The following is a 13897-nucleotide window of genomic DNA, read 5'->3' as shown; positions in this document are numbered from 1 at the left end:
ATTGCTAAAAGAGAACATAAAAGAAATGCTAAAGGAATTAAGTAAATCCTCTCATCTTGTAAGTGATGACCTACACAAAGACTTGGTTTCAATCATATCAAAAACTTATGGGACAGTCACTCCATTTATGAAGCTATTTTGGGATGAGCAGCAAAAATACTTAAATACTTCAAAACGTGGAATTCGTTATCACCCAATGATTATTTGCTATTGTTTAGGTCTTGTTGCAAAGTCTCCTGCAGCTTATGAGGAAATTCGTTTTAATGAAAAAACAGATTCTGAATTTGTAATTTTACCAAGTCAAAGGCGTTTAAGAGACTACAAAAACTATATCCGACCACAAAGAGGATTTAACCATGAAATTGTCAATGAATTAAGTTTAAAGGTAAAGGATTTTTCTGAGCAAGAACGGTTTATCACTCTTTTATTTGATGAAATGAAAATTCAGGAAAATTTGGTTTGGGATAAGTATTCTGGTGATCTTATTGGATTTGTTGATCTCGGTGACACAAATATTAACCATGCAACTCTTAACAAAGCTGATGAAATTGCAACACATATCTTTGTTTTTCTTGTGAGAGGTATTGTAAACCCTTTTAAATATAGTTTTGCAAACTTTGCTACTACAAACATCCAAGCTATTCAATTGTTCCCCTTATTTTGGAAGGCTGTCAGTATTTTAGAGCTTTCATGCAATCTTAAAGTAATTGCTACAACAAGTGATGGTGCCTCATGCAATCATAAATTTTTTAGCATGCATTTTCATATGACAGAAGAACAAGATATTAATACAAATGTTAAATTTATCTATCGCATCAAAAATAAATTTGCTGATGATGATTGTTTTATAAATTTTATAGCTGATCCTCCACATTTGATAAAGACTGCTCGAAATTGCCTTTTTCATTCTGCATCAGGTAAAGGAAGATATATGTGGAATACTGATAATCACATTTTGGTGAACCACATATCTGAATTATTATATGAAGATCTAAACTGTGGCCTTCACACTTGCCCAAATCTCTCCTTAAAACACATTAGGTTAAGCCCATTTTCCAAAATGAATGTAAGATTAGCAGCTCAAGTACTTAGTTCATCTGTTAGCACTGCTTTAAAGACATTTGGTCCTGCTGAAGCCTCTAGAACTGCTGAATATTGTCAGATGTTAAATGATTTTTTTGATTGTGTAAATGTGAAAAATATTACAGATTGCACTAGGAATCAAAATCGATTTTCCAAGCCATTTTATTTGATGAATGATGAAAGGCTAATATGGTTGACTGAAGTCTTTTTAAAATACTCTGAAGATTGGAAATTGTCTATAGATCAAAGACCTGGAAATTCCACTAAGGCTGATTGGGGGAATATGTTTTTATCTTGACAAACATACGAAGGGATCAATATTACTGTTCACTCAGTTATTGATTTAATTAAATACCTTTTAAATATGGGTGTCCAATATGTTTTAACTGAACGGCTATGTCAAGATTCATTAGAAAATTATTTTGGCCAACAACGAGCCATTGGAAGAAGAAAGGATAACCCATCTTTACATGATATTGGGTATAATAACAATACGATAAGAAACCAATGCACTTTCAAACCAATTATAGGAAGTAATAGTCTTGATAATAATCCTGAACCAAAGACCTTTACCAAAGAGAAATTACCACGCCGAAATTGGAACAAAAAAAAAATTCATCAAAAGAAGGAAATTAAAAACGGCTATTTTCATAGCCACAAACCTTATAAAAGCATTATTTGTATAAATTAATTGTGTGTGTGTGTTTATATATATATATATATATATATATATATATATATATATATATATATATATATATATATATATATATATATATATATATATATACAAGAAAGGTTCCCAAGTCTTGAATACTATTTTTTAGTATTCAAGACTTTGCATAATAAGTGGTAATTGGGGCACCAAAAGGTACATTGTTAACCTTTAAAATTCTCTAAGAGGCTGAAAAGTGACTCTTAAGTTGAAGTTGTGTTACAAAGAAAGAAGAGGCTAAAATAAAATTCTTATCATTATTTATTTCAAAATTATTTTAATAAAATAGTAAAAATAAATAACTATTAAACTAGTTTTAATTGTATAACATTTGATACTTAAAATAAAAACTTACTTAATTTCATTTGTACATACACTTACATAATTTTCATTAAGTTTTCACTATATTAATCATTGCTTTTCTCCATCATGCTGCTATAGTTCTTATGCAAGAATATGTTTTTAATGACATTTGTGGCTATGAAAATAACCTTTTTTAATGTCTATTTTTTATCTAAACTATTCAGTGGAGTTCAAAGTTCCTTTCTTGATTTCTTTTCTTAATGATTTTGTTCTTTTAATCTTAGACTTGATTTTATGCAAGTTTACAAGGTCCTTTGAATAGGAAAATGAGCGAACACGAATATAAAGAGTTAAAAGATGGTCAAGAAGATTGAGAGACATTTCTTTAGATTCTTTAGTAGAAGAAGCATTGCAAATTTTTGAGAAGTGAGATAAAACCCCAACATCTTGAAGTAACTCTGCAGTCATTTTGCTGCAGTCAATAGTTTTAGTTAAAATTTTTGTTGATTTTCTGAATGCTATTTCTGCTATTTTAAATAGTGACAAAGCATCAGAAGATATAGACCAAAGACCGCCTCGATTTTTTAAGCTAGTAAATTTTTATGAGTATCATGATTATACTCATCAAAATAATTAGAATCATTTTCTAAAATTTTTCCAGCCAACACAATTGAGAGTGTTTCTTGACAAAATATAGTTTGCCAACTTTTTGAATAACGTATCCTTCGATAAAAAGTACTAAATACATACGCACCCAAATGTTCAATTAAACTTTTTTCTTTATCTGTAAACTTCATTTCATCATCAATAACTAAAACTGAGGTGGCATTATTAGACTTAGTCAAGTGAGCCAAAATGTGATTTGCAAGGTCATATCCTACAAGATTTTAAGTTTTATCTGTAAAATTTTTCATAAAACCTTTCTGACCAGCAACCTTGTAAAATTGTGGATAAAAAACTTCCGCATCACCATTAAAATTTTCAATAACTTCATTTATTAGATCAAATGAATGCTTTGCATTATCTTTAGAGAAACTGTACCTTGAAAGATCATCTCTGATATATGGAGGGTAGCAAAGATCGTTTTGCACAAATTTAATGCTTTTTTTAATGAAAGTTATGAACTCGTCTGCAGTAAACGCACGCTTAATATCTGTTGTTGCATTTGTTTGCAGTGTTGAAGAGTCAATCTTAGAGTGACGTGCTGTTATGTGGCGTTTGAGTCCATTCTCTGATTTGCATTTTTTCACACACTGCTGGCAGAAAAAGTTGTTTGAAACGCTTCCATTCTCAATTTCTGTAAGAAAAGCATCGACGTCATTAAGAAACTTACTTTTTTCAAAAAACACGTCCGATTCTAGATCTAATATAAGAGAATCAATGGACTGTTCCTCTCCAAAGTTTGCCATTTTTTAGATTTTTGTGCACTTATTAGTAGTCTGGGCACGATAAATAAACTATTTTCAACATCAATTCAAATTTTAATTTTTTATTGTTAAAAAACAAAAGAATCTTGCGAAAACGGCCCAACTGGCCAGACTATGTGTTATTATGACTATGATAACAGTCATCGCTTTTTTTGGACATACGGCCTTCTGGTTCCTTTAATATAACCCTAGGTTTTATGATTTTTGTGACTAAAATTACTCAAAACGAAGATATTTTATCATATAGAACATTTTTTTAGTAATAAACAGAAAAAAAGTCAAAACTAGGTATGCGGCCTCTTGGTTCTCGGCTGGCGATGTCCTATCTAATCGAAAAAAATTGGGACATCTCAGGACCACCCTTGACCACCACTAAAATGACCATTTGTGTGTTCATGAACACTTTTAAAGATCGAATATGCCCAGATTTAAATTCCCTGACCATATTTATCTATATTTTGAAAATTTTTAGACAATCCTAGCCCAATGTGCAAAATGAGGAGTAAGTCGATGTCCAATAACTGTTATCGATATTGAAAACCTATTATTTTATCCACAAAAGTTTCAACTTTAAACCAAAGTATAAGAGTACATTTTATACTTACAGTTTTAAACAACCTCAAGTTTCTCAAGATTATACTCCAGGTGAGGATGCCAGTTATATATGTTTTTTAAATATTGTTGTTTGTTGGGTTACTACTTGCTATGGTATAAATAAACTAATGTTATATTGTATATACCATTTAGCAAAAGCTTTGTTTAGATTTCATTTGCATTATACAGTATGCCGCATTTTATGGAAGCTTAGCGTTACACTCCCAAAGGAAGCACGCTTTAATGCATGGAAATGTGATTATAATAAAGAAGTTTTTGAAAAAACTAAATCTGAGTTTAATATTGATTCAGAAAAAATATATTAAGACGTGGGAGTATGATTATGACCCAAAAGGTTAGGTTAGACGGAATAACAGGTGATTATTATAGTATTAATTTAGCGGTACGTCAAATTCCCGAATAATCGGATGGTCTTTCAAAAAGTGGTCTTAAATTTATTAGCGAATTGCTTTGAGAATATGCTATATGCTTTTTGTCAGCGCAGCTAGCTGTTCGAAGTTCAATAATTTACCAAGATTCACCTGCATTTTCAGCTCAAGCTGAGTTTGTTAATGCTTTAGAAACACAAATTAAACATCCTGTTGAACGTCGTTTAGAACGTCCTATTAAACGACCTATTGAATGTCGTATTGACTTAAATTCTGGTATTAATACTTATCAAACTATAATGCTAAATCTTGTCCTATGATTTTGCTCTTAGAGGATAACCATAAATGCTTCTCGCTCTAGTGCTTTTGCTCTCGGAGGAGGATTATACATGAATCTAAGTGATCTTAGCCTTAAAATAAATAAAATGGCTGAATATAACAATCAGTTGCTTATTACTTCTGGTTTACTCATTCGTCAAAAGGCAGTTGAGATGGAATTGATACCAGCCACTATTATGAAAAATAATCTTCCTCGAAAACAATAAATCAAATAAATATACAAATTAATTATAAAGAATATGGCAGGAATTGGAAAAATTTTGTTTGCAGCTAATACTGTTAGCTTTGTCGGAGCCCAAGCTAAAAGCACCAGGATTGCTTGACGAATTAAAAAGACTTAATGAAGCCGTAGAATAGCTCCAAAATGCGCAAGCTAAGTGCCAGCAAAAACGAATAGAAGCAACTGATAAAATAAATAGGAAAATTACTGCCTAAAAACATATTAAAACAAAAAAATAAACAATTATGTACAGGCTAAATGTTTGTATCGAGAAGTTTACAAAGCTTAAAATCTTTAAATTTCTTAGATTTACATAAAAAACCAGAATTTAGAGATTTTTATCAACCTAGTGAAGAACAAAAAACAATCGAATATTAACTTGTTTCAATGGCTGCTATTACTGGTGGTGTCGTAGGGTGGTATTTTGTTCTTGATACTCGAAAAAAAAAAAATAGACAAAAAATGTCAGGCCTACGCAACCCGGCTGGAGTAAAGCTAAAAGGCAGTTTTGTTAAATTTTTTTATATTTTTACAATTTTATTATTTTTTTTTTTATTTTTCATTTTTTTTAAAGACCATGGTTTAGCTTGCCGGTTAACAATACTGTTGCATTTATCTTATTGAGCATAGTTGCAGTCAGACCACAAATTCCTAAGATTGAAGCAAAAAAGGCTTAATCTCTTGCAAGGCAATAAGCTCAAGAACAACATAGTTAAACTAGGGTTCAAGGAGGGGGAAAGACCAAAACAGGATCAGCATTCTCACAAAGAGCGATATTGCATTTATAGCAGCGTTTATTTCAGTTTGGTTACCTAATGCTTGCCATGCTTTATGAGTTTGATCAAATGTCTGCTAAAAACCATCTTTTCTGTCGAACTCAACTTCGTCAAAGAAGAGAGATCAGCAGAGTTAAAATGATTCTCGAAGATTATTTCCTTCTATGGAATGCAATTTTTCTTATAGAAGCAATTAGATTTAACCAGCTTGAAGTTGTAAAGTATCTATACCATAGCAGTTCTACAAGCAAAAAATTTGTCTATACATGGTAAAAAAAGAGAGCTACTAAATATTCAAAAAGAAACAATTTTGTCTTTTTTTCATGAAGCATTATCGAACATAAATGAGAGGTTTGATAAATTTCAATCTAGTTTTAAAGAAGTTCGGCGAGAACTCGACGAAATGACATCTGGATTAAATTTTGTTGGCGATGTATTCAACGATAAAGCTAGAGCAGTTGAGGAAAAAATTAATAAAGTTCACGACGATTTATCAAATGTACGAAAAATGCAGGGTAAAATATCTTCTGACAATATTGAGTTAAAATTAAAAAGCGTTGATATTGAAGACCGTAACAGAAGAAACAATTTAAGAATTGACGGGGTCGTTGAAAATAACGAAGAAAAGAATTGGGAAATCACAAAAAAAAAGGTAAAGCAACTATTTAAAGATAATCTTGGTATTGAAAAAGATATTATAATTGATCGGGCTCATCGAGTGGGAGTAGCTAATGATAAACGAGAGCGAACAATTGTCTTGAAGCTCCGGGATTACGAGGACAAAAAAACAATTTTGGAAAGAGCAACAAAATTAAAAGGAACTAATATCTTTCTAAACGAAGATTTTAGTTTTACCACGCGAAAAATTCGAAAGGAACTTTTTGATCAGGCGAAGATACATCGTCAAAATGGCTATTTTGCAAAAGTTGTTTACAACAAACTTATTGTTCACGAATTTCGAGAAAACACCCGCAACACAGATGTTATTCCGACATGCGTAAACGAGTAAGCGTTTTGAGTATTTTAGTTTTTAATTATATTAAATATTTTTAAATTATACATTTTTAAAAAATGGCAGCGCTTTTTCCACAGAAATTAGATTTTCACAATTTAAATTTAGACTTTTTTGAGGACAACTTTATAAATAACTTATCCGAAGAAAATATAAATATTTTTTAAGAAACTCAAATGAACTTAATTAACACACCGTATATTGATCCTTTTGAATTTAAAGTAATAGCAGATGATGACTCATTTTCTGTATTACACATAAACATTAGAAGCATGCAGCAAAATTTTGATAAACTTAAAGAATTTTTAAATATTTTAAACTACACGTTCGACATCATATCTATTTCAGAGACTTGGCATGATACAGAAAGTTCTCTTGAATTAAATTCTAATTATATATTAGCATTTTATAAACTAATAAGTCAATCAAGAGGAAATGGAAAAAAAGGAGGAGGATTAGGAATTTATGTCTTAGAAAAGTATGCTTTCAAGATAAAAAATATACTATGCTTTTCAAATGATAATTATGAAAGCCTTTTCATTGAAATTATTAATAAAAAATACCGAAACATTTTAGTTGGATGTGTTTATCGTCCACCGAGTGGAAAAATAAAAAATTTCGAAACTTTTATCAAAAATATGATTATGAAAATAAATAAAGAAAATAAGACATTATATATAACTGGTGACATAAATCTTGATGCTCTTTCTAACACAAAATTTCCAAAAATAAAATCTTTTTTTGATATGCTTTTTAAATTTAATGTCTTGTCAACTATTAATAAACCAACGCGAGTAACAAAAACCTCTGCAACAGCAATAGACAATATTTTTATCAATAACTATTTAGAAACGACATTTGAAACCGGTATATTTTTGACAGATATTAGCGATCATTTCCCGATATTCATAAAAATAAAAAACTTTAAATCTATGTCTGATTGTCATTCAAAAATTATACATTTAAAAAAACGAAATTTAAAATTGAGTAACACTAATAAATTAACAAGTAGACTAAAACAAGAAACATGGAACAACGTATATAAATGTAAAGATACTAATGAAGCTTACAATGCCTTTTTAAGTACATTTTTGGAGTACTTTAATGAAACCTGTCCAAGAGAGATAATAACAACTAAGTCAAAAGCAATTGCTAATCCGTGGATGGATAAATCGTTATTAAAGTGCTCAAAAAAAAAGCAAAAACTTTACAATAAATTTTTGAAAAATAGAAACAATGATAATGAAAAAAATTACAAAAATTATAAATTTTTTTACCAAGATCTCATTAAAAATGCAAAAAAAAAATATTACAGTAATCAAATTAACAAATGCAAATTTGATAGCAAAAACACATGGTCCATCATTAATCTCATAATGGGAAGAGAAAAACTAAATTCACCTTCTCTTCCTAAACGAATTGTTATTGAAAATAACGATATATTTTGTCAAAAACTAATTTCAGAAGAATTCAATAAATATCTTACAAATATTGGTCTAAATCTTGTAAATAAAATTGTACCAACATCTGTATCATTTAAAACCTATCTTAAAACCACGAATAACGTTACCATGCTTGATTATGAATTAGGCTATGAAGAATTAGAGGCAGCCTTTGCCTCCCTAAAAAAAAAAAAGGCTCCAGGATTTGATGAGATATCTAGTGATACAGTTATTGCAAACAAACACAGTCTTAATAGACCCCTGATTCATATACTTAAGCTCTCATTAAATTCTGGGATATTTCCGGATGTACTTAAATTGGCAAAAGTAGTTCCATTATACAAATGCAATGATCATTCTGACATTACAAACTACAGGCCTATATCAATACTTTCTGTATTTTCAAAACTCTTCGAACGTGTAGTTTATAATAGAATCTATGATTACTTCATTAAAAACAATTTTTTTTACCCAAATCAGTTTGGCTTTCAAAAAAATCTCTCTACAGAGCATGCAATCATTGAAATAGTAAATCAAATAACTAATGGTTTTGAAAATAATAAATTTACTTTAGGAGTGTTTCTTGATTTATCAAAAGCATTCGATACAGTGGACCATTGCATTCTCTTAGATAAATTAAGGCACTACGGAATAATAAATAAAACTTATTATTGGATTAAAAGCTATCTTTCAAACAGAAAACAATATGTAAATAATGTCCAATCTGGAGTATTAAATGTCATATGTGGAGTCCCGCAAGGATCGATTCTTGGTCCACTTCTTTTTCTAATATATATAAATGACTTTTGTAATGCATCTGTAAAAATGAACTCGGTCATGTTTGCAGATGACACAAACTTATTTCTCACCAACAATGATATCAAGAAATTATATGCAGACATGAATATTGAACTGTGTAAAGTAAATAACTGGTTTAAGGCAAACAAACTCTCTTTTAATGCTGAGAAAACAAAGTATATACTGTTTCACAAAAAAACACAAGAAGAAAATCTTCCTCTCAAATCCAATATAAGATTCTTAGGAATCATTGTTGATGAAAAATTATCCTGGCTTCCACATATAATATATATCCAGTCAAAATTCACCAAAATAATAGGTTTGATGTATCGAGTTCGCTCCTACGTCAATAAAAATAGTCTTAAATTAATCTACTTTGGGCTAATTCATAGCTTCATCAGCTATGCAAACATTTCATGGGCAAGTACTCAAGCGGCAAAGATTAAAAAAATTTATAGTCTACAAAAACATGCCTGCAGAATCATTTACTCAAAAAATAGACGTGAACACGCTAAGCCCTTAATGAAAGATATGAAAATGATGAATGTGTTTGAAATAAATATCTACCAGCATTTAATTTTCATGTATCGTTATAATCACAATATCTCTCCTATAAGCTTTAATAACAAGTTTAAAATAAATAAAAATGATAGCTATAATCTTAGAGCGAATATGTCCAACACATATAAACTGCCTCGGATAATAAACAAATATTCAGAGTACAGCATTCTATATCGAGGTCCAAAAGTATGGAATACTTTTCAAAAAGGATTCAAAGGTACGGTAAATTCGTTAAGTTCATTCAAGTTTTTAACAAAAAAAGAAATTTTTAAAGTATAAGAAACGTTTTTTGGTTAATGATACTTTGAATAATTTCTCATAAATCTGTTTTTGTTTTATTTCTACTTTTGTTGGTTGCTTATCAATTTTATTAACGAATTACGCGTTTTATTACGATATTTTATTGAAATTTTATTACGCATATTGTAACATATTAAGATATTTTTTTGAAATCTTGTTATAGGGGCTCTATGAAAAGATTGCGATAACGTACTGTCATCCTCATCTTCTTTGAGCCCCTATCTTTTTTATTTATTGAAATTTTATATTACGAAAACTTATTTTATTTATTGAAATTTTATATTACGAAGTTGCAAAATCTTATATTATATTAAAACAGAGTAAAAAAAAAAAAAAAAAAAAAAAAAAAGAAAAAAAAAAAAAAAAATTGAAGCTTTTCAAAAAGCTGTGCATGTTGGATCATTAAAAATTGTAAAATTTATATCTGATGAAGAATGTAAGTGGGTTACTGCATTTGTTACATAACGCTGGTCACACTTGCGATAGATTTTCATGCTTCACTGTTAATGATGGTGTTCATGCTGATATTACCAAGTGAACGACTAACCATAAATGTCTCTCTGAAATAGTAGAGAAATATTCTGAAACCGTAAAATCACTTATTAAAAAAGAGTGCCTTTGTTGATAAAGTGGATTGTAAAGGAGCTCAACAGGCTGTTGAAAAAAAAGATGTTGCTGTTTTAAAGCAACGCCTAGTAAAAAGAAATGCAACGTATAATTTTTTAGTATCAGTACTGGTGTTCGACAAATATTTGCTCCTAACAATATAACAAGCGAATATATTGGTAGACATATTGAATTTAATAAAATATATTTTTAACAACGAATGTTAAAAACTATTCTAAATATATATTACAGCTTCATAAATTTTTGCTCAATCCTCAATAGGTAATGATTCAGTTATAAAATACTTTTATTGAAAATGTTTATTATTTCTAAATCATGGTAAGGCACATGTAAGTATATATAACAAGTAACTCTTGCAAATCTGACACGAATTTGTGACCTTTTCTAACCACGCAACTCGCTAACATACTTATCAAATTCTTCTTTGTTATCTTTAGCTACCTCAATGAGGTGTTTGGTTTTTGTGTATTTTAGTAACTCTCCAATTTTGATATTGTTGACAAATCTTTCTAATTATAAGGTTATAATGGAGCTTTCTCAGATTTATTATAGCCCAAAAGCGTATTGGCGTGGCTTTGCTGTTTTCTCTTAAAAAGCTTGCCGGTGCAGCAAAAGATTCCGACATAGAAGCTGGTGAATGGGTTAAAAAGCAAGCGATATGGCAAATTTATTTGCCTGCCCCTACCTATATACCAAGAGCAAAGGTTAACGAAGCTAATCCTTATAAAGTTCACCAAGGTGCTCTCTACCTCATAGCAACGTTGGACAATATACCTCTAATTATGCGTTAATAATTGTTGGTTAATGTTGATGTGGGGAGACGCTACATAGACGCTAAACCTATTACTAATAAAGCGGCAGCTACTGCTTCAGAAGCTTTAGCTATAAGCGTGGCCCTCTCATCTGGCCCTATCTTATCTGAGTTGATTTGGAAGTGAATTTAAGAGAGTTATTACAAAACTTCTCAAAAAAAATAAAATTAAGATCAGGTGAGCTGCAGCTGGAAATCAGCGAGAACAATCCATTGTTGAACAATAATCGCACACTCGCTGAAAAACGTTTTGGTCGCCAGTATGCTCTAGAGTTGCGAATGACTGAAAGATCAGTTGCATGGGTAAAAGGTTTACCAGGTGTCAAAAAATCAATTAATAGCTAAACTACACACTTATTAGGGAAAAAACCAATAAATGCAATAAAAATGGAAAAAACAATTTTAGCCTAATCGATGCATGCTGTAAGAAACTTTTTTTGTTATTTTTCTCTTAGTGTAAAAGTTCGTTACTTGTACGCTACAGGTGAGCTATGTTGCGCTAATCATATTGTGACGAACGTAAATCGTTTAGATTGGCTGATAGTATAAAATTATTAATGCCCCCCTGGGAATTTGTATAAAAAGCGTGTCTATCTTCGAGTAACCTATTAAACAACAACGAGCAACTCTCCTACAACTAACTGTGATCTATGATCTCTTCTTTGTGTTTATCGCATATTTGTATAATAATACTTTTATAATATATTAATAAATTGAACTCGTTTTACGATACGACTCTTAAGTAAAACAATATGGAGCACACGGAGAATACGAAAAGAATTTGAAGTCCCGAAGTCCACAATAGAGACTATAAGACAAAATTAAAGAAGCAATATATAAAGAAAGAGTTATGATCAACTTATCAGCTAAGTGAATTTATTATTTGTTTATGAGAATTCCTTTTAAAGATATACTTTAGGATTTATTTAAAACTAAGTTGTAACTTTTGGATCGTTTGTCGATCGTTAACTACAAATTATTATTCCTAATTATAGTTGTTTATGTGATAGTTGCATTTTATTGTTGTTTTGAAATATCTATTTCATTTATCAATTAAGAAATTTATTTTAGATACTGAAGGAATTTAGTTAAGATATTATTAAGAAAATTATTTAAGATATTATTAAGAAAATTATTTAAGATATTATTAAGAAAATTATTTAAGATATTATTAAGAAAATTATTTAAGATATTAATAAGAAAATTATTTAAAATATTATTAACAATTGAAGTTCATAAGATTCATTTATAAAGTATAATTGTACACAAAGTTGTTCAAGTTAATATATAAAGTTGAGGTCAAAGGTTTTATTATTATTTATTATTATTTTTGCTACGAGGGTTCAATTTGACTGGTCATTTTGTTGATACGAGGTTTTATTGATTCATTCATCGAGGTCTCAATTTGAAAAGGCCATACAGTTGTATTTAAAGCCATATACCATTTATATATACAATGTAGTTATTTATTTCTTTCCTTAATCTTATTATGTCTAATCTTGCTAATAAACGTAGAGGACGAACGGTGGCCGTCAATAAAGTCAGGCGAATTTTCGAGCAAGCTAACAATCTTCTGGTTGGTGGTTTGCACGGAGATTGCTTGAAAGAGTTGACGAGTCTAATAAATACAGCCATCGATAAGTATTTGAAAATTAAACAGTTTGATTGCGATGTATCATCTTTGATTGAGGTGGATGAGGAGTTAGAACAAGAAGAAATTACGAGTACAGAGTTTACCATTTTTTATAAGCGATCTATTTTAAGTATAGAACATTTTATAAATAAAAATAATTTAGAGGATATAAGTTCGAATAAGTTTATTAGCAAGACAGTTAAGCTTCCCGCTCTTAAATTAGAAATCTTTGACGGTTAAACAAGAAAATTGGCAAACTTTTTATGCAAATTTTGATTGCGCTATAAATAAGAATATGGAATTGTCTTATATACAAAAAATGACTTATTTTAGAAATGTAGTTAAAGATCAGGCTTTATCTGCAATTACAGGATTAACCTTATCTAATGAAAACTATTCAGTAGCTTTGAATATATTAAAAACTAAATTTTCCAATAAGCAATTATTAATTTCAAAATAATTTTTCTAGTGATAACAATTTTTTCATAAAAAATTGTTAACACTAGAAAAAATTAAGGATGTTAGAAATACAAGCGAATTAAGGAAAATGTTTGATACAATAGAAATTCAAATTCAAAGAAATTCAAATTCAAAAAAAAAGTTTGGAACATCTATCAGTAGATGAAAATATGTATGGATCAATTTTAATTTCTATCTTATTAGAAAAGTTCCCAGAGGAATTAAATTTAATTATAAATAGAGAATTAAACGGCTTAATTAGTAATTATGTAATTTTACACGTAGTAATTATGAAAATTTTAGAAATCCCATAACTGCAAATACTTTATACGCTAATGGGATAGATAATCGGTTTAGTTACAACTTTAACCAGAATTTAAGGCAAAATAATTTCCGTAATCAATATTT

The sequence above is a fragment of the Hydra vulgaris genome, chromosome 01 (genome assembly GCF_038396675.1).
Source record: "Hydra vulgaris chromosome 01, alternate assembly HydraT2T_AEP".
In the NCBI taxonomy this organism is placed as follows: Eukaryota; Metazoa; Cnidaria; class Hydrozoa; order Anthoathecata; family Hydridae; genus Hydra; species Hydra vulgaris.
Note: the sequence above shows the minus strand (reverse complement) of the source record.